This window comes from Orcinus orca, chromosome 2 (assembly GCF_937001465.1).
Source record: "Orcinus orca chromosome 2, mOrcOrc1.1, whole genome shotgun sequence".
In the NCBI taxonomy this organism is placed as follows: Eukaryota; Metazoa; Chordata; class Mammalia; order Artiodactyla; family Delphinidae; genus Orcinus; species Orcinus orca.
The window spans coordinates 15,188,722-15,214,870 of NC_064560.1; the positions used below are offsets into that span (position 1 = coordinate 15,188,722).

General features: G+C 37.0%; 1 protein-coding gene and 1 non-coding gene across 2 annotated transcripts in view; both read right to left on the reverse strand.

Annotated features, from left to right (window-relative positions):
• PLXDC2 (plexin domain containing 2) overlaps nt 1-26,149 on the reverse strand; it is a 414,157-nt gene that overhangs the window by 329,720 nt on the left and 58,288 nt on the right. The gene's annotated exons all lie outside the window — the stretch shown is intronic.
• On the reverse strand, nt 3,848-3,920 carry TRNAG-UCC (transfer RNA glycine (anticodon UCC)). The gene has a single exon. It is a non-coding gene; the product is annotated as a tRNA-Gly (tRNA).

The following is a 26,149-nucleotide window of genomic DNA, read 5'->3' on the forward strand; positions in this document are numbered from 1 at the left end:
TATCATGTAAAGACACTTTAGTTTATAAGAAGGCCTGGCAGAACTTAGACTGCAACCCACCAAGGACATAAAAGATCCTTCGTTATGCTACAGTAGTGTACGAACCCCAGTTCCACGCTGCTTCTGTTGCCATATTCAGAGCAATGCTCAGGTTCTGTGAAAGTGCCCTTGCTCAAATGCCATGGCTGGAACAAAAGCAGGAGTGAGAATTAAGTCAAGCCCTGACTGAACAAACTCCACAATTTTTTAAGAAGAGAGTTGAGACAATTTAAATACCAACCTTCCAACTTAAATGCTGAAAATCAGTCGAGTCACTCCTGCAAGTGAGCCTTTTATAAAGAAGAAATGTCTTCAAACTCTTTTGGCAATACATTTATTATTGCCAAATATCACCGTTTTTCAATGGCTTTATTTAACCACTGCTGCTAGAAAATTTCCCTGTGTTCTGCTCTTGAGTTTTACTGCTGCAGAATCAGGAATATACTCAGATCAAATCATTCTTTCAACTATAAAAAATCATAACTATGACTGTAACTTCTATGTTGGAACATGAAATGTATGCCAGGTACTTCATATATTTATTTCTAACACACTGATATTTGAGGGGAAGTTTGAGTTCATGGCAGCGCTACCACTATGTAGCTCTGTGAGACTTGTCTCTGAGCCTCAATTTCCAAGTCTGTTAAATGGAAATAAGAATAATTGTCACTTCATAGAGCAGTACCAGGTTTAAAATACTGAAAAGCTTAGCACAGTGCCTGTAAATAATTGTCAGCTGTTACTGTTGTAAGATTTACCTGAGTGTTTTCCCAGCTTCAGTTTCTCACCCATCCATACGTATTTTAAGAAAACAAAGGAAAACTTTCTTCCACATAATTTCTCCATCAGCATTTTATCTACTTTGATACAGCTCACGACATTCTTACCCACAGAGCATTTACAAGTCAGATGCAGTCTGTACTATGCATGGTGTGAAAGAGGTAAACACTTAAGGAACAGCTGGCTGTTAGACCCTAGACTCTGAGACAGAGAAAAGGGGAAAGTGAGCTCTCTGTTCCTATGCATGTTTTCTGATGTTAGTGGGGGGACTTCAGTTCTGGAAGTATGGAGCAAGCACACCTCCCTCTTTTCACACCTAAAACCCTGGTTAAAATAAATAAAACCAGCAGCAGAAAACTCTAAAAGGTAGAGACAAGAAGGCAGACTTTCTGGGGCTCTTTCTATGCAAAGCATGACTCATTGACCTTTCTTAAAAGAACTGATGAAAGTTATTCCAGTAGAGAGGGAATGACAACAGAAGAAAACCTGGAACATCAGAGCAAAGAGAGGTCAACGGAATAGGTAAGTATATGGGTAAATAAAATATACTACTCATCTTCCCCTGAGTTTTAAAAATTCTGTTAGATGTTTGAAAGCAAAATTATAATATTTTTCCAATGTGGTTCTCAACATAAAGAAGACAAGTTAAACACTTAACATACTATCAATAATTTCATTAAGTATGAGTGTTCTAAATATGTCAATTAAAGGACAGAGATTGGCAGAGTGGATTTAAAAAATGCCCCAACTATATGGTGTCTATAAGAAACTCATTTCTAATATAATGATATAGGTAGGATGAAAGTAAAGATGCACCATGAAAATACCAATCAAAAGAAAGGTATAATATCACATAAAGTAGATTTCAGACCAAAGAAAGTTACTGGGGATGGAAAGGAACATTACATAATGATAAAAGTGTCAATGCACCAAGAAGAATAGAAGAGTGTATGATTTCAAGCAAAAGGATATGGGGATGGACCTTGACTACTACACTTAATATTGGTGACCTTGGGCTTTAGTTTTCTGTAAGTTTCTCTAAGATTCAGTGTTCCCATCTCAAAAAATATGGTAATAACAATGCCTGTGTCCTGGGTTGTTCAAAGGTATAAATGAGGTCATTACATAAAAGTACCAAGCTATTGTTTGTATTTGTTTTCCCCTCCACTACCCTATTAATGCTTTGGCCTGAAAGCTGAAAAACAAGAAATCTTCAAAGTAACCTTGACTTTTCAACTTTTGACATATCATTTCTTTCTCATAAACGGTCATGAGTTTTATTTGCAGAGCACAGTGTTTTGCTGTAAGGAAAAAAATGTGCTGGTATATTGATAAAGATCTTGGAAATATAGATTCCAATTAATTTTAGGAACCATTATGTAATGATGGGTGAATCCATGGAAGATCTGTTGACACAGAATATAATAATTACATATGGTAATGCAGGGAACCCAGATCCTTACATATTTTCACCTGCATCTTCTTTTCGGACTTAAAATAAGAAGGAAAGGTAAAGATTAAGAGAAATAAATTAGATCATGCAATTATTAGTTAATATTCCACAAAACAAGAATTGCAAAAAAGAACAAAAAATTGTTATTCAAGTAATCCCATTTAATGTTTCCTTCCTCCCTCCCTCCCTCCTTCCTTCTTCCCTCCCTCTCTTTCTTTCTTTCTTTCTTTCCTTCCTTTCTCTCTCTCTCTCTCTCTCTCTCTCTCTCTCTCTTTCTATTTTTCTTTTAAGTTTCTATGTGTACTTTACATCTTCCTATCTGGTGGGGAATGGAGGCTTTTTTCCTTTTAAGCATAATCCTCATCACTGTGTGAGCGTGAGTAGATATATGGGATTTAACTACTCTAACTCATGTGATTCCAGTAGAATTAAAATAAGCTTCAGAAGAAATTAACTTTTCTATTTTCAGACTTAATAGTCTAGGCCAGAATTTAACATCCCAAAAGACACTAGAAAAGAGTAAAAAGAAGATGAAAAAGAAAAAAAAAAACAAATGTATTCCCCCACAAAAGGTATACTACAGCTTGCTATTGATAGATGACAGCACAGTACCCCAAATAGTAGGTACTATTATTTTCATCCATCATAATTGATTAAAAGAATAGAACAAAGAAAAGTGATTTACAAATTTATACTAATTAAATTTTAGCTTAATTTTAGGAAATGACTTAGCTACCAAATGGGTTACTAAATGAATAATTGAAAATAAATGAATCAAAATATAAAATTTCAAATAACCTAATATTAAGCTTGAAATTATACTTTATTAATAGAAAAAAACTGATGTTCACAGGCTTTTTATGGGACTTTAACTTGTTGTACGTTGTTGCATTCAAAAACATTTAGATACTCTGAAAACTTGGGAGATCTCGGACAACAGAGCTTATTAAACGTCAAGTTCTCTCAGGTCAAAGCTGAAGAAAACAGTCTTTAAAGCTGCATTTTAGATAATTAAACCGCCTTAGGAAACAGTTCCAGATTAAAATAGCTCTGGTTCCTGGTTCTCTCGACTATACACAGTTAGAAGAGCTAGTAATTTTTAAAATATAATTAGAGCACTGGATGTTTATCAGAAGGAAAACTCACTGTGTAGCTAGACATCAAGCTAACTAGTTCATGCATTTATTTTTTCATATTTAACCACTGTCATGTCTCTATTTCCATGTTCTTAGACTTTATATACCACTAACTTCTAAAAGAATTTGTGGCAGTTTAAAAATGGTGTTAAATGTTAAATATGTTTGTTTTAAAAATAAATAGAATATAGACCTTTAAGAGGAGCAAGGAAAATAATTGTTACCAATATCTGTTTTATCAAGATGTTACTAATATCTTTGCTCCTGTTGACCATGGCCACTGAATTTAACTCTGAAAAAAAAAGTTATGATATTAAAGTAAACTGTATCATAAGGTGATTATGGCAATAATTAGCATTTTACTTACATGCATCAGAGATGTTTCTTTTTTTTAATTTTTAAAATTTTTGGCCATGCTGTGCGGCATGTAGGACCTTAGTTCCCTGACCAAGGATCGAACCTGGGCCCCCTGCAGTGGAAGCACAGAGTCCTAACCACTGGACTACCAGGGAATTCCCAACATCAGAGACGTTTGATAAATAGTTTTTATATTCACCTCCCAAAGTCCCATTCTCTTCATGGTATAGCAAAATTCCAGCTAAGGTTAGACAACTTACTAGAAAGTTCAAAAGAAAAAATTCAGATTGATTTCTGCCCGTTTGAGTAATCTGACTTCAAGATGAGTTTGTAAAAGTCTACATTTATAGACAAAGAATAAAATAAGTGTTTGTTTGTTTGTTTTTAAATCTCAACTGGTTTATGGAAGGACAGGCAAAACGAAGAAAAAGCATTCTGCATCTCAGCTCTACTGCCTCTGTACACTCACACTGAAATCCTTGCAGAATGCCAAGCAAGGGAAATGTTTCAGGGCCATTCATCCAAAGTCTTGAGATGCTGTGATTGAAAGTAACATGTGGAATCAGTTTGAGAAAAATATAAGTCAGAGAAAAATGACATGAGTAATAAACTAAGATAGAGTGGAGATTATTAAAAAATGGAAATAGCTTCAGGGAAATATTTTGAGATGCAGCAGACAAATTTCAAAGCTGGAGAAACAGAATTTGCTTACACAGAACATACATCTGAACTATTATGTATCTATCTATTCACTACCTGTATTTGCATGAAATTGCTTTAAATACTGATCTGTAACCCCAAATAGAGTGTAATATACCTCACTGATAAAACACCTTTGTTCTTTAATGAACTGAAAATAGAAAAAGATCATATGTTTCTAGGTGTGGTAGGAAAAGCTCTGAACTAGAGGCAAGAGAACAGGATTCTACCTTAGCCACATGGACCATCCTGGCTTCAATGGGGATGTCATTTAACTTCTCTATGTCTCTGATCTTCTAACTATAAGGTGAAAGGAGATGACTTCAAAGATCCCCCATCTTCAAACTGTGAATACATAAATCTAACACTTCCCAATGCTTTGGGTATTTAACAAAGGTTTTACTGAGGCTAACATGATACTTTTTGCTATCACGAGGAAATTGACTCAAATATAGGATAAGATATTTGGGAAATTTTCTAGGGCAAAACAATAACCTTAGAGAATTTGAATGAGACAGGTAAAAAGGTCTTATTTTAAATTATGCCAGAGCAAATTTTAGAAAAATGTTTAGAGTTAAAAAGAGGCATCGTGTATTTGAAGTTAAATAAGAATGGTGTTGAGAATGTATATCTTAAAATGCATAGAAGTGAAATAGGTGTAGAAAGGTAATCTTTAAAGCTTTATTGCATTCGGCGGACACAACTTCAATTTTTACTACTATTCAGAATGATCAAAAATCTCACTGGTTACAGAGGTCCTGATTATAGAAGCTCTTCTAACACTTTGGAAACATCCTTTGCTTGGTGCTTAGGAAGATTTAAATGCATTAAAAGATTTAATGCATTTAAGAAATGCATTATAGTAAGATTCTGATGAGTAAAAGGGATCAGTTATAAGGAATAATAAGTATTGAAGTTCAGGACCAAGATGGCAAGCATTTGTGTTCCATCAGAGGTGCACATAACCCCAATGTGAAGAATGCTGATTCAGAGTAACTACTAACTACCTGGAGATATATCTTACATATATTATCTCATTTATTCCTCACAAAAGTCTTTTAAGACTACCTCAGGATATTGACCATAGTTTTTCCTACATTTCCAGGGAAGGGGGTGTTCAAGAGAGAGGACACTGAAAGCTCTGTTCCTACAGTGAGGAAGATAGTCTTACCCTTCTTTGTTGAGCATTGCTATTATTATTATTATTATTTTTTGCGGTACGCGGGCCTCTCACTGTTGTGGCCTCTCCCGTTGCAGAGCACAGGCTCCGGATGCGCAGGCTCAGCGGCCATGGCTTACGGGCCCAGCCGCTCCGCGGCATGTGGGATCCTCCCGGACCGGGGCACGAACCCGCGTCCCCTGCATCGGCAGGTGGACTCTCAACCACTGCGCCACCAAGGAAGCCCTTGAGCATTGCTATTATTAAGATCAGCTAATTTAATTTGTCTTAGTTTTGATCATTAAGCAATTTTTTTATTATAATTTTACCACCATATAAAGTTCCCTTCAAGGAAGGAATACACTAACAAAGCAACCTTTCTGACAGTTCCTATGGTGTGTGTAATGTAACTATTAGCATTCTGTTTTGTAGGTCAACCTCTCAAGAATTTGCACGGTGTGAGTAACTGCACAATAACCCAGATTCTATGGATAAGAACTGAAGCTCTGGGCTGGACCTATGAATAAGGTACTAGCCTCAGCAAGGCTAACAATCCCTGAATCAAAATCTCAGAAATGTTGGTAACTATCGTGTGGCAGAATTTTACACACACACACAAACACACACACACAAGATCATGAAGCTAATTTCATTTCTTTGTTTAGATTTGTTTTTATCTAGCCTAAACTAGTCTTTACTCCTGGTTCATAGAAAAAATAAAGTGAATCCTGGAGTCTTACCACCTCAGCATTATAGAATCCAAACTCAAGTTAGCAAGAAGAAAAAGATGAATAAAGCTTGTAGAAGCCGGCATACATTTACCAAAGTCACAAATCAAAGCTGACAGCAGCCTGGCAAGAGATGAGAGGAATGATCAGATGACCAGGGAGAAGAGAATATGACCGACAAATTTATTTGCTCTGATTTACTCGCTCTCAATTATTTGATTATTCATTCATTCTTTCATTCATTTATGTATTCAGTTACTCATTTATTTATTTATATTTTTTTAAATTAATTTATTTATTGAAGTATAGTTGATTTACAATGTTGTGTTACTTTCAGGCGTACAGCAAAGTGACTCAGCTTTATATATATTCATGCACATATATCTATTCTTTTTCAGATTCTTTTCCCATATAGGTTATTACAGAATATTGGGTTCAGTTCCCTGTGCTATACAGTAGGTCCTTGTTGTTTATCTATTTACATATAGTAGTGCGTATATGTTAATCCCAAGTTCCTAATTTATCCCTCTCCCCATCCCCGAATTTACTTTTAAATGGTTCCAAATTGTCAATGCCTTTGAGCACGTGGCAAAATCAAATGTATATTCTCCCTAGAGGAAAACACCTGCATCCTAGACCACAAGGGATCCCACATATAATTTTTCAAATGGTGAGCAGCACACAGTCAAACATAATCAAGCACACAAGCAAGGCACCATGAGCAAGAACATTTTAAAACAACAGAACAAACAGACAGCATAAAAAGACTTTCACAGATTTCTGATGTCTGAATTATGAGACCCAGGCTATAAAACAATTATGCCTACTATATTGTTGTTGTTGTTTTAATAGCTGGGGTAGAGGTATTAAAAAAAAAATTCCTGGAGAAAGCTCACTTCTTTTTTTTGAATTTATTTATTTTATTTATTTATTTTTGCCTATGTTGGGTCTTTGTTGCTGCGCACAGGCTTTCTCTAGTTGTGGTGAGCGGAGACTACTCTTTGTTGTGGTATGTGGGCTTTTCATTGCGGTGGCTTCTCTTGTTGCGGAGCACGGGCTCTAGGCATGCGGGCTTCAGTAGTTGTGGCTCACTGGCTCAGTAGCTGTGGCTCACAGGCTTCAGTAGCTGTGGCTTGCAGGCTCTAAAGCGCAGGCTCAGTACTTGTGGCGCATGGGCTTAGTTGCTCCACGGCATGTGGGATCTTCCCGGATCAGGGCTCGAACCCGTGTCCCCTGCATTGGCAGGCGGATTCTTAACCACTGTGCCACCAGGGAAGCCCGAGAAAGTTCACTTCTGATTGGAGAAAAAAAAAAAAAAGGAACAGGAAACTATAAAAAGGCACCTGGTTTCAGGACTTAATGAACCTCAGGTTCTTGATGTCTCATCAAAGAAAGAATTCAGTGAGAGACAAAGTGATAGGTAAGAAGTGGATTTATTTAGAGAGAAACACACTCCACAAACAGAGTGTGGGCCATCTCAGAAGGTGAGAAAGGCCCAGTTACTCATTTATTAATAAACACTTATGGGGTCAAGCAGTATTCAATATACTAGAGATATCAAGAAGAATAAATCATGATCCCTACTTCGGGAAGCTTGCTCTCGAATGGCTGAGAGAATAGACAGGTATAAGTCATTACAAAAATGATGATGATGATGACAGATCCTTCTGTCAGACTGACTGTAAGCTAGGTGCTATTCTAAGAGTTCCTGAAACTCAGATGTTCTAAGTGCTATGAAATGTGATTTATATTCTATGTACTTCTGGAGGACTCATTAGGATGTCATATTATGGTGCCATTTAGTTAGGACCCTGGAATTCTCTCCCTTTTTTTAATTGAATTATAGTTGATTTACAATATTGTGTTAGTTTCAGGTATACAGCAAAGTGATTGGGTTATACATATATACATGTATATCTATATTATTATTATTCGATTCTTTTCCATTATAGGTTATTACAAGACACTGAAATAGTTCCCTGTGCTATACAGCAAATATTTGTTGCTTATCTACTTTAAATATATATGGTAGTGTGTATCTGTTAATCCCACACTCCTAATTTATCCCTCCCCCTGACCCTGGAATTCTAATCCCATCTTTTAAAGGAAATATTTTGTGAAGGAATATTTGTAAAATATGTGTCTGTGTGCCTGCTAACCAGCCACACACACTCACAGGGCCCGAGGGGTACAGAGTGATGTTGCAATCTTTGTAGTCATCATTGTGGAATGGCAACATCTTTGACAACAGAGAACCCCTTGACAACAGATAACCTCAGGGACAAGGGCATGAAAGAATTAGTAAACTGTACGTTTATGTGTATATTTTCCTGCAGCTTCAGTAGATTTGTACTTGTAACCTTCTTTCAGGTTACAAGTACACCCACCCACCAACACCCACCAACACCCACCAACACCCATCTCCATCCATCTCTTTTAGAGATACATTTCAATGTACATTTTCAATAATATTTTTGCTTTTTATGTTTAATAACTATTTATCATAATATATAATATACTTATGACATTTTGATCAATCAGGCAAGTCTAAAATTATAATGATAATTCAATACAGAGAAATAATTCAATATATTGAGAATATATTGAGAATTATGGTCACAGAAAACTGTTTTAAACGTTGTATTGCAAAAATTAAAATAAATTGATCAGTAAAAGGTTTTCAAGAATAAAACACACTATGTTGGGAAAACTTCTGTGGGGGAATTACAATAGAAATATGGTTTTAAGGGTAAAAAGAACAATATAAAATTCTGACTTTTAAGATCTCACTTTTTAAAAAGTAAATAATGGTGAATTACAGATTGTTATGGTGTTTTCTTTCTCACAGTGGATTCATTTTTATAGCCAGAAATTACTTCTTTAGCAATGGTAGCAATTGAAACTTATCATGAAATATTTTATGTCTCAAGTTTAAAGTGACAGAAGATATAAGTAAGTTTCCAAATTCTTGTAAGGAATATACAAGAAAAAACTTTGAAGAGCATTGGGGTAAACTGATCGCCCATTTTCCACTGAAAATGTCAGTGTCTCAGCGTAATCCTAATCTTTCACTTCCGGAAAGCTAATATAGTTAGGTGTGCTACTATGGTCTAGTGCTTTAACATTCCATGACCTCACTAATTTTATTTATATGTTATTCCCTAGGTGTGGTTATTTTGCTGTTGTTTTGCAGATCACCTACGTCATCCATTTTCAGGTTGCCATTTCATAATTTTATTCCCAGAACACCATCCCTCTCCACATTCCATTGCTATCCTGTTGATTCTCCACGGGGAGACGGTGAAGACATCATAAACAAGGAAATGTCTTGAAGAAAACAACGGAATGGTCGAAGATGGGCTCTGGGTAATAGGACACAGATGGATAAAACTTCCATTATTTTTTAAGTATTCACTGGAACTAGAATGGAAATGGAAATGGTAATGTGGAGTTACCACCATTTAGCACCAGAACTTCAGGCTCCCAGCTCCCACGGAAAGAAAATTCTAGTTCTTGGAAATCAAAAGCAAATTTAATAAACACATTTCCATGGGAAAAAAGGTTCACAGGCTACAGTAAACTTTTGCTAGTGGTTATGTTGCCATCTCTTTGAGGTTGAACCAACTTTGATTATTCATGAGTTGAATGCATGCTCCCTTAATGGTGGGAGGGGGGCACAGGAAAGGAAAGAAAATATGTGAATCCTCTAATAGGGGACAGACAGGCTACCACACATGACTGTGCACTTTGTGCACTGCCAAGTATACCTGGCTAAGAAGCTCAAGTAAGGGATTCAAATCCAACTCATGCACTTGCCGTCCAACTACGATCTCCACGGCTGTGATGTCCGAGAGGGAGTATCTTTTTCTTATTCATACAAAGGTGCAAATAGACTAATAGTAGCCTGTTTTTATCTGGCTCTGATTTCTCACCTTTCATCTAATCTTCAGAAAACCATATTGGCTCTACCTTCAAAACAGATCCAGAATCTGATCAAGTTTCACAAGCTTCAATGGTACCCGTTGGGTCCAAGTCACCATATCTCCTGCCTGGATTGTCGCGATAGCCTCTTAACTCAGGCCCCCAGCTGCCACCTTATCCCCACTGTAGTTTATTCTCAGCACAGCAGCCAGAATGATCTTACTAAAGTGTGAGCCAGATCATGTTGCTTCTCTGCTCAAAACACTCCAGTGGTCCCACTCTATGCAGAACAAATGCCCAAGTCCTTACAGTGTCCACCAGGCGTATGTGATTTCCCCCTTTTCCCTAGATCTCTGACTTCATCTCTCGACTGTTCCATTCACTGATTCTGCTCCAGACACACAGGTCTCTGTATTATTCCCTTAAGACGCCATGCATGCCCCTGCCTCAAGACATTTGCATATACTATTCTGTCTGCCTAGAACTGAGACATCTCCATGGCTCATTCTCTAGTTTCCTAATAGTTTGGGCCCAAATGTCATTTTGTGTGTGAAACCTTCTCTGCTGCTTTAAAACAGCAGCAACACTCACACACCTTTTGTGTTAAGCACACCTTTTATTTTCTGCATTTTTGATGCTTTGACCTCTGGAGCCCTGCTAAACCTGGAGGGACTGCCCCTCTCAGGGTTAGCCATTCCTAGAAGTAGGAAACCACTGCCTGTGAGTATAGCTTTCATATGCAGACTAACCAATCCAGAGCTCACACTGTCAACCACTTCCTCTGTAGAGCTCTCACACTCAGGGACTCTAGCCACTTGCCTTAATCACCCCAGGGCCACATACCAGACACCCAGGGACTGTCCCAACACCTATGGCCTGTGGAACTCATTTGAGCTAGACAGTTCTAAGCCTGTTACCCTGCCTTGCCCATTCTTTTCCCTGGAAACCACAATGAAGGCTCTTGCTCAAGCCTTCCCTTGGCCCTTTGTTTAATAATATAACAAACTATGTTTTCAATAATTGACTCTTAATCTGTTGGCCTCACTATATCTATATGAGTAATAATAAAATCTACATTTAAAACACACACACACACACACACACACACTTTAGTCCCTTTCCCTGCTTTATTTTGCTCCATATATGTTAAAATGGCTATCATCAAAAAGACAAGAGATAACAAGTGTTGGCAAGGATGTAGAGAAAAGGGAACCCTGTGCATTTTTGGTGGGAATGTATGTATATTAGTGCAGCCACTATGGAATATGGTATGGAGGTTCCTTAAAATCTTAAAAGCAGAACTACCATGTGATCCAGCAATTCCACTTCTGGGTATATATATGAAGGAAATGATAACAGAATATTGAAGAGATATCTGCATTCCCATGTTTATTGCAGCACCAAGATATGGAAACAATCTAAATGTCCATCAGTAGATGAATGGATAAAGAAGATGTGGTATGTGTATATATGTATGTATGTGTGTATATATATATATATATATACACACACACACACACACACACACACACACAACGGAATACTATTCAGCCATCAGAAAAAAGGAAATCCCGCCATTTGTGACAACATGAATGGAGCTTGAGGGCAATACACTAAGTGAAATGAGTCAGAGAAAGACAAATGTTGTATATTATATACCTGTGGAATCTAAAAAAGCCAGACTCAGAGAAAAGGTAAAATGATGGTTACCAGGCGCTGAGGGTGGGTGAAATGGAGAGATATTGGTCAAGAGAGATAAACTTCCAATTATAAAATGGGTAAGTTCTATAGGTCTAATGTACAGCATGGTGACTATAATTAATAAATCTGTATTATATACTTGAAAGTTACAAAGAGAGTAGATCATAAATGTTCTCACCACAAAAAAAAAGAAATGGCAATTATGTGATTTGATGGAGGTGTTCACTAACACTATGGTGGTATCATTTCATAATATATAAGCACATCAAATCAACACACTGCACAATAACATTGTCAATTATATCCCAATAAAGCAAAAGGAGAAAAATAAAAGACCGGCCAATATTCCTGACAGTAGGATGTTCCTATGCCACACGGTACCAGCTGGAGTGGAGATTTGAGAGGGTCTAATTTCCTAAGAGTTTGTCTATAGATTTCAAAGATGTTACCTCAAATCTAGGATTCTTACTTACCTAATTTTTAAAATCTTTTTCCTAATGGCATATGTCCTTGGCTTACTCTGAACCACTCTAACATAGGAAGCTCTGAAGTGCCCATTATCTCCAAAACTATAGGGATGTTGTAGAGGATTTTATCTGAAGACATGGTGCTTAACGTTTTTTTTTTCTTATCTAAGAAAAGTTTTTGTTTCTTTTAAAGAAATGGCATGCATTTTCCTAGGGGACAACTGTGAATCACATTAACTGCTTGTTTCCCTTTTGGTTTTAGTCATCAGGAAGGTCAGAACCAAAATTTCGACTAAATGATTGTTAAGAAATATGTAGCTTATATATATTATTATCATTCCAAAGTACCACTTCCAACATACACCTCTTAGTCCTAACTTGACCTTTTGTTCCGCATATTTTCTCTAATTCTCATTTGCATCTACTGTATTTCAACCTCGTTGCTTTTCAAGCCCTTCATTCACTGATACAGATATTTAAATTAAGTAGGCAATGAAATCACATTTGTTATGGGCTTTGGAAACAATCAGTAGGACAGAGAAAAACAATTTTATTGTGGCCAAATTCAAATCCCCAGGAAGTGTGACATATTTCCTAATTTATGTCTATATCTTTTTTTTCCCATCATGATGTATCTACAAGATTTTGAATAAAATCATGCTCTAACCATCTAAGATAATATGACAAAAAGTTGAATAATCAGAAGTTCTTGGTCCAAGAAATACAAAGATTTGAAATTAAAATAAAATCAGAACAGGTGAGCCAGAGATTTTAATAAAAATTCTGTAAGTTTATTAAGCTATTTTATATCATGAATGCAGGTTTTAAAGAAATCTAAAATACTCCACACACGTTGTGTTCTTACAGAACTAACTCAGGATCCTACCACCTTCTCACCTTTGGCAACTATGTGACGTTTAATTTTGGTAGATTTTTAAAAATTTGACTTCTTTCCCCAATAATAAGAGTTTAGGGATACCTTCAGACCAAATCTATTTATCTAGCTACACCTACTAGCACAGCATTGCTCCTTTCTATACTTTTGATTGTGGTGACCTGGGCTTACAAGGTTCTTTTCGAAGCTGCTTGATATGGTTCATGAGTGTTTATTCTCATATTAATAGGTGCAATCAAAATTCCTGCAATAATTTTGTAGAAATGATGTTTTAATTAAGCAGCAGTTGGTACTTTAAAGGCCAGATGTTTAACTGCCAGCTCGCCACCAGCTCCAGCAGCAGATGGAGGGCAAGCAGGTGGTTTGATCTATATAAAGTATCTGCTTGGAAAGGAAAGTGGACATCATGCTTACTTATTCTTACCCCTTAAGTATTTAATGTATCAATGAAGTATGCAAATCTTCCACAAGGTAATGCAAAAAAACATGAGAAACAACTTTAAGAGCAAACTGCAGAGAAACACCTGGTATGAGAGGTCTCGGAGGAGACTGGGGATGATTCTCTGTGATGAAAAGGAAAAGCAAATGCGAGAGGGAAGGTCAGTAGGAGGAGACAGCAAGAGAAAAATCCAAGTTCCCTTCCTCCTTGCAAAGTCTAAGTGAATTCTGCATGTGGTTAATGGGTTATCTTTTGAGTTTTCTTGGTTTTGTAGCACCAGACAAGATGCTAAGAGGGTAAAACTCCTGAGGGCAATGACTTTGTATACAGAACCTAGCCTAGTGGCTATAGTACAGTTGCTAAGTATATACTTATTTATCTCAATCATTCATGCTTTAACACGCTTAATGAATACCTGCTGTGTGCAGGGAACTGTTCTAGGTTAAATGGCAAACAGCAAATACTTGGGGTTTGATAATTGCGGTGATCTGACTGTGGGACAGCCCTGGGCCTAGACTGATAAGGAAACTTCCTCATCTTCTGTTGTTCCAGGCAAGAGTCAGGACTACAGAGGCAAAGAAAAGAGGGGATGTAGGTTTGCAGGCTATGGTTACTAATCCCTAAATTAAAGTCAGTTTCTCTTGTTGCTGTTAAACTTGACTTTTGTTGTTGCTGTTAATTTGCTACTGGTTGTGCATGCCAGACTAATCTAAAGTCAGTTTTAGTTGATGTTTTTAATTAAAGCTAAATTTTGTTGTTGCTATTAATTTTCTACCAGTTGTGCTTGCAAGATTATAAATTAAGATTAAGACCTGTTTCAATAGTTCCAGATATGATACAGCGGTAAAACTCTGAAGTGAGCAAGAGAAGTGGTGACATAGACATAGCCAGAACTAAAGGTGATAATTTCTATATCTAAGCTCTTTGATGTCAAGTTTGAACTGTCTTCCCTACTCTTAGTATTTATTGAGTGCATGATTCAAGGCTAAGCCTCAAGTCATCTGAAATATGAAAGTAATGTTACTTATTTTTATATCTAAAAAAAGAATCATAAATAGAACTTCAGGGTATGGTAGTAAAGATATCTTCTTCTTGGATTGATCCCTAGATCATTATGTAGTGTCCTTCTTTGGCAGTAAAGATAAAATATTTTTTTAATGAGTTGATGTTACAGGAGGAGGGTATTCTTCAGTTTCGCTGACTACAGAAGAGGAAATGCACGGTAGTTGACAGCATAATTTCTGATTTTGCAAGAACAAAGCTCTCAGCTAGCCATTCTACTTGAAAATCATATCATGACATTATATATTATTTAATAATGAATTACCTGTTGCATATGTATTATTATATATGAAGATTTATCATATATAATCATACATGTTCCAATTAGGGAGACCTAACATCTATTCCTAGCTCTGCTACTAACTAGCTGTGTGACTTAACCAATCATTTAATTTCTCAAGGTAACGGTGCTTTCACCTGCTAAACTGATAATGGGCTGGATGACTGCTAAAAAATCTCCCACTATGCCTATTCTTAAAAAATAAACATGTTAAAATTTTTTAAATACAATAAGAAGCATAGATTATATTTTCTGTTCCCTAAAGCACTTTCCACATTTTCTCTTGATAATACTAAAGAAGAGAGTCATGGAAGAGATGTGACAAAAAGAAATAGTATTCCCATATCATTCTGGAGTATAGAGGATCTCTAAACAAGACAAGTCTTGTACTCATCTGCAGAGGAGGTCTACCATTGTCCTCCTGCGGATGACCATGATTCCCCAGGCTTATGACCTCCTCTAGTTGCTAAGAAAAGTAATCCAATGAAGAGGATCTACAAGGAGATATGAACAAATGGATACCCTCCTCACCTCACTTTGCCCTCTAAGGCACATATGAACTGCAGAAACTGGAAAGCGGTTAATTCAAATGACCCATAGGAGGCTGTTACACTATGCTATGGAAAACTTAGGGGAACAAATTAACTTCTTAGGATTGTGATAGAAAATGCAAAGGACCAACCCTTGGGTTTCCCAGGGATTCCTAGGATTTTAAACTGCAGGGACACCTTGGAAATTTCTTTTCTCATTAAGATCTACCTTTATCTTCCTCCAGAAGATTTCTCACAGTCCCAGTTCCCACTGCACCTCCGGCCTCTGTAGCTGTGCCCAGGCTAGTTTTTCCTTCTAAAGATTGGGCTTTGACTCCCTCTGGGATCTTGGGACCAGTGTGTTTCTTTGACTTTATCCCACTTTGAGGAATGGAACCCCTTCAGGTCCAACCCCTGGGCACCGGAGTGCGTTCACTGTTAGCATGATTGACTCCCCAGCCATTCAAGTCATTTACTAAATCCTATTCATGAATATTAAGGTTTCCTCTTCAAAGTTCACTTATGAGGCTTCAAGAAAGGAAACATTTCTGAGAAAGGCTGTGTTACTAGTTGATCAGCCCCCAGCTGCCATCTGCTCTTGTGACATGCTGATGGAATGGTAAAAAGACCTCAGAGGATTGTTTTATTAATCACAAAATTTCACTTACTTGGGTTTTGTCTCTAAGATGATTTTCAACTGTTTATTATATACACTTCTAAAGCACTGCCCTTATTTCAGAAGGATTGCTTCTTTGAAAAGGAAGCCATTATTATGTTGGACATAGACACATCTTTTGGCACAGAACTTCCACCGGGTTTAAAACAAGCCTTAGAATATTCAGATGGATTTTACGGCCATTGAATAAAGCAATACTTCCCTCAATTTATTTATATTATATGACTTTCTCAAGGCATTTGGGACTTGGAGGATTAGCAGTCATTATGTAAAAATTAAGTAGCTCACAAATCACTTTATTATAAGCTCTCAGCTATCTCAACTGATGAAGTAACAGAATATGGTACTTTTTTTCCTCCAAATGTTACTTAATGCTTCCTGCAACAAACATGACAAATGTTAGACACTTCTGACGTATGTTCAGCCTTGGAAATATGCAGTAGGGCTTAATATTCAGAATAACAATAAACTTTTATACGGATACATATGCAATTTTCATCAAACACCAAACTCCTAGCAAAGCAGGTGTCTGTCATAGCCATAACCATTGTAATAACCAAATCAATTCCCCACACCTAGGAGTCCCCTGATAGCCCGTATAAACTGGTTAGTAAAATATGATTATGTATGTCAGCCACACCGATGAAAGTTGGAGCCAGCCCCTGAGGATGTAAGTTAAAATAAACCCAGATCCTAAATAGCTACAGAATTGACCTGCCTTGGATGAACCTACTCCTTGTGATGGCAATGGTGAATCATTATAGTGGCAAAGGGCATTGCAACTAAGGCATAGTCAGGAAGAAAGTCTCCTCCTGCTGTCTGGCTTGGGCCTTAGTTTGTTCTGTACACCAAGGGTTTTATTTGGAGATAAACAAATCCATACTGAGACTTATTGCTGTATCGGCACACCAGAGAACATCAAAACTTATTGCTGCATGAAGTGACCATCAAATGTGGAGGCAGGTTGGGGGAGAGAGTGGAAGGAATTTCAAAGTATAAGAAGTCAATCTTTATTTATAGAAGCTATCTTTTCCTTTAAATAAAATTCTGACCAAAGGATTGAGCTTTTAGGACCAAAGATGAAGTAACAGGACTAGTCTGAGTTACAAAATCTTAGCAATTGACATTCCTGTATATGACTGATTATGTACATACTATCCAGCGATTCTGACTGCAGTCACAGTTGTAAGTTTACGTGTGAAATTTTCATGAGTAGAATTACTTCAACAAGCACCTTTGGTGTACAATGTCACGTGCAAGCCTTGTCTTTATCTACCTTGGAGGGCAGTGTACACAGTGGGGCAGGAGCAAGCCTTGGGAACCAGACTGTCTGGGTTTGAATCCCAGCTCAACTCCTTACTGGTTAAGATACCTTGAACAAGTTTAAATCATTTAACCTCAGAGTACCCCAGAGCTACATCTGTAACTCAGGAACAATAATAGAACATACCTCTTTAAGTGGTTGTGAGAATTAACTAAGAATCTTTGGACAGTGGCTGGCACATAAAAGAAATATTTAAGTATTAGCTATTATTATTGTTTAATAAATATTTATCAAGTACCTACTAAGTATCAGGTGCATATGACTCTTTTTTTTTTTTTTTTGCGGTACCCGGGCCTCTCACTCTTGTGGCCTCTCCCATTGCGGAGCACAGGCTCCGGACGCGCAGGCTCAGCGGCCATGGCTCACGGGCCCAGACGCTCCGCCGCATGTGGGATCTTCCCAGACCGGGGCACGAACCCGTGTCCCCTGCATCGGCAGGTGGACTCTCAACCACTGCGCCACCAAGGAAGCCCCATATGACTCTTATATAGTAAATATTAATGTAGCTTGAAATTTCTTTGCACTGAAGTATTAACATTCTGTATTTCTAAAATTCCTTGTTTTCCTCTAAAACAAGGAAGTATCTCTTTGCATGAGTTTTTTCCCCATAAACAAGCAAATTGGTTAAAAGAGGACAATCTAACAAGAGAATAAAGCTATGATACCTTTTGTTTTAGTAAGGATCTCTTAACTTATCCTGTGAAAATGAAAATCCACATTTTTTTGAAATCAAGGAAGCAATTTCCCATGTAATATCATTTGGTGTTTACTCTGTTCAGATTTTGAAAGTAAAACCAATTCTTTGGGTTACTGGACTTGAATTTTACTTCAAAAATGAGTTATAACTAAATGGAATAGCTAAATAGAATTAGTCTAGAAGTGAAAGAGAGATTTCCTTAATCACACCTAGCTTTAAAATCACCCCAGAGGTGACCAACCTCCAAAGGCAGCAGGTCTAAAATTAGGCCTAATTTCTATGTAGGGAAGATACAGGGAGCTTTTAAGCAGGAAGAAGAGGTGGGGACCCTGTGGTTTTCATTTAACAAAGCCTGCAGTAGGCACTTGAGGAGTAGGGAGCAGAGCTCAGAAAATACAATTTCCCACCTTAGACTCTGTGGCTATGCTGTTCAAAAGCCTATAAGGCAATTTAACAGGCATGAACAGTAATTACAGGAGATTGTGGAAGGGAAACAGGAGAAATTAGAAAGAGGGGATGAGAACTGCAGGAAGAAGGGGATGAAGAACCAGGTGCGAGTATACTTTAAGTCAGGACAAGAGAAACTGAGAAAGCTGAGAAATAACAAACTTTGATCCAGAGCGAGTGACCCACAAACCACCATAATATTGCATTTCTGTATTACCACAAAGGGAAGAGAAATACTAACTACCCAATATTTTTTATAAAGGAGAATAGGGCATATTGTGTTATCTTCTCAGTGCTTTAGCTGTGTAGTTATATTTTCTGGTGGCTTGGAGACGGAGAAACATTTGAGAGAGAAACCATTGAAGGTGTAGAGAATGGCAGGGCAGAAGAAGGCATGGCAGAATAGTGAGAAAGAAGTAAGGGCAATGGTTGAACCTACAGCTGCCAAAGAAATAGTGGGAAAGTCAGAAAGAAAGGAATCCTAAAGTAAAGCAGCAAGGGGGGTGGGGGGAATTGAACGGCCCAGAGCAGAATATTTCCAGAGGCTACATGTCTTTTAGACTTCTACACACAGGGCATATATATGTTGGCGATTATCAGCATAAATGAGAGATACACTCATATTCGTTATGTATATATACATATACATCTATCTGTTTCACAGGTACAAGAACATTAAACTTTATTAAGTAAACATATGCTATATGCTTATGCATAATGGAGTTTTAAAAGTGGGACTCATCCATCCTTGATTTAAAAAACAGTGCTCCATCATGACTATAAAGTTTAAAGGCATTAGATGAAGCTCAGAGTTACCCCAAAATTTGGAATAAGAGACTCCCTGTAAGCTGTCAATCTGTCACAGAGTGAGCATTAGTAATTGTAGGAGGAATGAATGAATGAATGAATGCACTAAGGAATGAATGACAGAGGACCCTGAAATGTGGAGATGGAATGGCTATTGGCTCTGTTAGGATTCCAGCTCTACCACTTGCTTTTCTGGGACTACTCTAGCTTCAATTGCTTCATCTGTAAAATCTAGGTGAATATAAAGACCTACAACCCATAGTTTTGGAGAATTCAATGAGAAAATGGAGCTAAAGACTTAGCCCAGTGCCTATACATAGCACTTTTCATTATATGGGTTACCTGCTGACACTATGATGGAGCCCATCTCAGAGCACAAGGTATAAGATCTGTCTTGGTCTATGGTTTTCCAGCCTAGAGATGTCTAAAATTAAGGTTGAGAAATGTGTTAGGTCTTGAAATTGCAAAATTACAAGCTTTTAGTGACATTAATATATATTTGCAGTTGGTACCTCAGCAAGACATTGGAAGGGCCACAGATAAAGGATAAAAAAGGAACCCAGAAAAGTAACTCAGTTCACAACTCTGGCACAATTGTAGTCACTTAGTAAATTCCCTTTTCAAGAGTGCCTGAGTCATTAAATGAGGATACATTTTGAGGGCACTGGGACACCATTTAATTGCAGGTTTCAGCAAGTTATTAAATGAGGCCCTAGTGGTTTGAAAACAATTAACGCATCATTTAATGAATTGAACACCAGTATATTTGGAGGAGCCCAAGTGGCTTGAATGAGTTAATGCATGACCCTAAGTGTACAATTAATAACAGGAGTGTCATGGGCATTAAGAGAAATAAAGGTAAGTGGCAATGAAAAGAATCAAAAGAGCCTGTCACCATATAAATTTAAAGAGCATACCAAAAAAAGAGGGGGTCTACCATTTCCAAAAAATTTCAAATGGTTCTCAAGCATTTTATAAATAAGTCCTAACATAGAAGAATAATGAACACTAGCACTGAACCATCTTCTGAGAAAGCAATGAGTCAAAGTTCAGGCTTTATCATATTATCATAAAAATATTTCCCAGAGGTAGATGGTAGTTTTTCAACTAACTTCTGCAGAATGTAAGATCAAACCATGGGCTAAACTCAAAAAAGAAAGATTTATATCAAATTACTCCAAAGTATTTCATTAACACTCATAAGAGCCAAAATTCCTTTGGAGATAGCTCCAAAGAATGCCATTTGGCACCATGAAAACCACCACTCTTGTTCTACGTACTCAGGTGGTATAGGATCTTGCCTGATTTGTAGCAGCTGTCCCTCTTTAATGGTATTTTTAGTAATTGAGCTTTTCATTGATTTTACTACCCCTCCCCATCTACCCAGCTATGGCCAGACCTACCCAAAACCCCCGTTGTCTGACACACTTCTCAGAGGCCCGTCGACTGGCCATCTGCATCAATGCAGAATGGTCTGTTCCAATACTGTCTGTGTCTCTGTTCCATCTGCCTGATGTGATGTGTCCCTCACCTGTACTGCACTTCCCTGATGGGGACTGTTTGCCTGTGACCCACTGCGATACTCTAGTTATAATACTGTCACCCAGCCTGCTCTTCTCCTAGTCTCCTCAGGCTACCTCTCCCTCTCTTAGATATCAATCTAATAATAGGTCTAATTCACCCCAGTCCACTGCACTCTGCTGTAGGTAATCCACTCCCGTTCATTTTTTAAATCATTATTTTGAAGGCTGCCCAACAGTTTGCTGGAGATCAATAAACAAAATTGATCAATAAACAAAATAAATAAATAAATAAATAAAAAGGACTTGTCCTGAAAAATAAAATCTGTAAGTTATGTCAAATCCTACATACAGGTGAATGATTTCCCAATAATTTTAATACTCCCAGAGTTCTCAGGGAGTAAAATTCGTTATCACCCTTGGTCAGATAAATATTTACTAAACAATACTTGCTTATCATTCTCTTGGCAAAGCTGACAACTCAGTCTGCTAGTTTATGTTTTAAATCTCAAGTAAAATAAAAGTATGAGGGGAAAGCTCTTTCAATGGCAAATGCTTTAATTATAGCAAATCCATTAATACTTTCCCACAGGTGGGCACCAAAGCACCTTGCACTGGCAGAAGCAGAATAATATGTATTATTCTCCCCAGGACTGCACCTCAAAGTGCAATTAAACAATTACACATGACAGAACGTGGGCTGTGCAGAAGTCATTCAAAATCTTGTTTTCTTCCCTTTTTTGGTTGGCTCAGCACTAATGTCATTTTCAATGACTTAACATCCTGCTGATGTTGTCTATGTAATTATAAAAAGCTGTCCAACCTATTTCAAGCAATAATCTATTTTAGTTTTACTTTTGTGTCAAATAACCTAAGTCTTAACATTTTAACATCTAAGACAGGGGCAAATACTGTCTTTGATACCATTGCTATTTTTTTTTTGAGTGGTCTGTATTACTTCATTCTCCATTGGTTAACAAGGAACATATTCATGTTTTACATGTAAAGTGTATACCTGTAAGCACACATGTGCGTGCACATACACACACACACACACACACTTTTTATTTAGCCTCCTCACTCTTGAGCGAAACTCTTGCTCAGATAAATCCAAGTTTTGATCACTAGCTTCTCTGATGAGAAGAGTATCACTGACTGTCAGTGATCCAGACTATAATGAACACATTATCTGTAACCACCAGAGAGATAATTAAAAGGTGAAAAAATATACATATAATAGCTAGTTCTCTTCAAAGCAGTGTGTTCTGTGGACCCACAGGTGTTCCTGAGACCTTTTCAGGGGACCAGGAGGTCAAAACTATTTTCATAATACTGCTGAGACATTACAGTTGACCCTTGAACATGAAGGTGAGAGGTGATGACCCCCACTCAGTTGAAAATCCTCATATAACTTTCGACTCCTCAGAAACTTAACTAGGATTAGCCTACTGTTGACGGGAAGCCTTATTGATAACACAAATAACCAATTAACACATATATTTTATCTTATATATACATATATTTTATGCATTTACGACATACCTAATTTTTCCAATATTTCCAGGTTGCATGATTAATATGTGAGTTTTTTCAAATTGTCAAAAATCTCCAGGGGCTTCCCTGGTGGCGCAGTGGTTAAGAGTCTGCCTGCTGATGCAGGGGACATGGGTTCGTGCCCCGGTCCGGGAGGATCCCACGTGCCGCAGAGCAGCTGGGGCTGTGAGCCATGGCCGCTGGGCCTGCGCGTCCGGAGGCTGTGCTCCGCAACGGGAGAGGCCACAGCAGTGAGAGGCCCGGGTACTGCAAAACAAAAAACAAACAAACAAAAAAAAAACTCCAAATTTTTTCCAATATATTTATTTTTTAAAATCCGCATATAAGTGGACCTGTGCAGTTCAAATCTGTGTTGTTCAAGGGTCGAAAGGAATTGTCTTTTTCACTCTCATTCTACCATAAGTCTAAGGTGGAATTTTCTAGGGGTTATATGATGTGTAATAGCATATGAGACTGAATGCTAAAGCAGATGGACGAATCTAGCCATCTTCTGTTAAGCTGAATTGGAGAAATTTACAAAAATGGAAAATATATTGCCACTCTTCTTACTAAGTGTTTTGTTTTCAGGAATATAGTATTTTTTTCATTAAAATGGCATTTATGTAAACATGGAGTGAGTTTGTTATTTTAAAATGAATTATTAGGTAAATATTTTTAATTCACTTTTAATTTCTAATGTAAATATAGAGACATATAACTCACAATAAACAAATTACTAGCAATTTTTAAAAGTTTCAAGGGATCCTGAGATAGAATCAAACATTTGAGCATCACTGATCTAAATAAAGATGAGCTTCTTTAGCGCTGACATGTTTGAGGGGGAGAAGCTGGATGACTGAGACACATAGAATTTGAGGCCAGATGATTGAACTGAATTTTAATTTTCACTTTCCTCTCTTGATCCCTGTGATTGCTTTCAAGTCTGAAAAAAAATTTTTTTTAAAAGAAAGAAAGAAATTGCAGGAAAAGAGAGGCCAAAATATTGATCCTAGAGAGTACTATTTAAAGTATTGCAATATTCCAGGAAAAAAAAAATAGAGGGCGTAAGTGAGTTCTCAGCATTCTTTTCTTCCTCTTCATGGTAAATGACCAGCCCTTTGAGGTAAACTGTTATACACCATGTAGGACATAGAATAAGTTACACAGAAGTAAAACAGGCAGAACGTGATAATTTTCAGTTTTAAGTGTCATGCTATGGATTTTAAATCTGAACAAAATACATCTGTTCATTGAAAAGAAGATCAAGTTTTGATGACATCTATCACCACCAGCCAGGCTTTCTCATAACTGCTAAACACCTTCCATTCTTTTCATCATTCCTTATAAGCCAAGCATTTTAACTTTCAACTGCTTTTTTTTTCCTTAATAAATTTTAGTTCCCTTGAAGCGTAAGATGAACAGAGAAACCAGGACTCAAGCACAGGCAACCAATATAAAATGGGGCTCTCATCTTATTTGTTCTTAATTTTGTGATTCTTTTAATGCTAGTCAAGGGGTCTCAGTTTGCCTTGTCAGAGTGTTGGCTAATACTGAACTTACATTAAGCAAATGTTTTTATTTTTAACGTATGTTACTGTTTATCCACATCTCATCCATTCGATCACAGTTTTATCTTTGAATCCAAGGGCAGAATTTAATATTTGGTTTTACAAGCCTTTCACACTATTATATCTGATTCACTGACTTAGCTCTACCACACGGCTTCACGACATCTATTTACGGAAGCAGGACAGCAGGAAAAGAACTGCCTGACTTTGGAGTCAGACAGAACTGAGTTTTAGTCCTGGATCTGCCAGTTGACTATCTGAGTTCTCCAAAGCCTGCCTAACCTCTTCCTCCATCTTTCCATTATTAGCCTAAACTTTTTGTTGACCTCCTAATATTGATCTTCTGGGTTTCTTGTTCTCTTTAATTAAAGAATGCAAATTCTCTGATCCCTTAGTCTTTATTGTTATATTCAGGGGAACATCCCTACTGTAGAATAATGAACTGATGTTTAATGTGTGTGTGAAGTTGTAGCAAAAATAAATGTAAATGAAATTTTTAAGATCTTGTGATGAAAAGCAAGCAACTCTGAATTTGTATTACCCCAAATTTTATTATAAACATTCAAATTGCTTCAGTACCAGCCAGAGTTCCACAATGAAGAATCCATCAAAAGAAAAGTCTGCTAGTCACTTAAGCAGGCACTTAGAAACTACTCAATATCAACTTTAATGAAAACATGTTGAATTTTAATATGTGAACTTGAACTGGAACCAGCAGTCAAAGCCTTGCCAAAATAAATGTCTACCAGCATAAGATAATTATTTGAAGAAGTAACTGGAACATTAAGTTAAGCTGGGGAGTTTTTCAGCCTAACCAGAAAGACAACATTGATAATTTGTAGAATGTAAATATTTAAATATAGGCTCTGTATAATAATAACATGTATCAAATATACGAAATATAATGATGCAATAACTTAAAACTGCTAAGTGCAATGCCTTCTGCAACACCACGCTAGTGAAGTTATCTACACTATTGGCAGTTTCAATAATTGAGAAATTTATAAATAATTTCATTTAGCCCTTTAATCAACTACTGTAGTTCTTTAACCTTTTTCATTTACCAATACTGTAATGGATCTTTAAGGTTTTTGTTGTCACATCCACCTTATCAAGCAACTGAGAGCAGCTTTGTAAGACTTTGTATATGGGATGTTAAAACAAGTTGTGGAAAAGTAGAAAAACTCTGTTAGAAACTCAGTCATCTGCCACCATATAGTTGATATCAATCAGTAAATATAGTAGCTATTTCACAAAATTGTAAAGTTGCCTCACAGTTACTAATTCAATCAAACTATTTTTGTAATTAGTCTAAGCTGTCGGCATTAAAAGGCTCACAATGTAAAGGAGACATTGGGGGAGAAAGTGAAAGACTCCATTCTTAAAAGAAATTTACATCTTATACCTAAAGTTCAGAGGCAGGAGAAATGGGAGGTATCTAAGATACTGGAAAAAACCCCTAATTTATTCGAAGACTTAAGCAGGTTCAAAGCTCATTTGAGCACAACTTCATTTTAAATTACTCTTGTGTAAACATAATATTTGGAATCTTTTATTATAAAAATTCAAATGAGATAATTGATATGAAAATGTTTAGAAAACTCCTAAGAACTATTGATATAAATATATGAGGTTATTTAAAAAATTAGTTTGCTGACTTCTATAGTATTTTAAATGGTACTTAAAGAAGCAGAAATTGAGAGAAAAAAAAAAGAACATTCCAGGGGTAACAACAGCTTGAAACAAGGGAGAAGCATTAAAGTACAAATATAGTATGAGTTGCCTGGGGCATAAGGTCTACACAGAGAATGAGAGTCAAAACAGAAGAGGTTGAAAGAAGATAGACAATTCATAAAAAGCTTTGGATGCTTTATTTCATAGAGAATCCAAAATAGCCCTCTGCCTAACACACTGCATGTGACATTACTAAT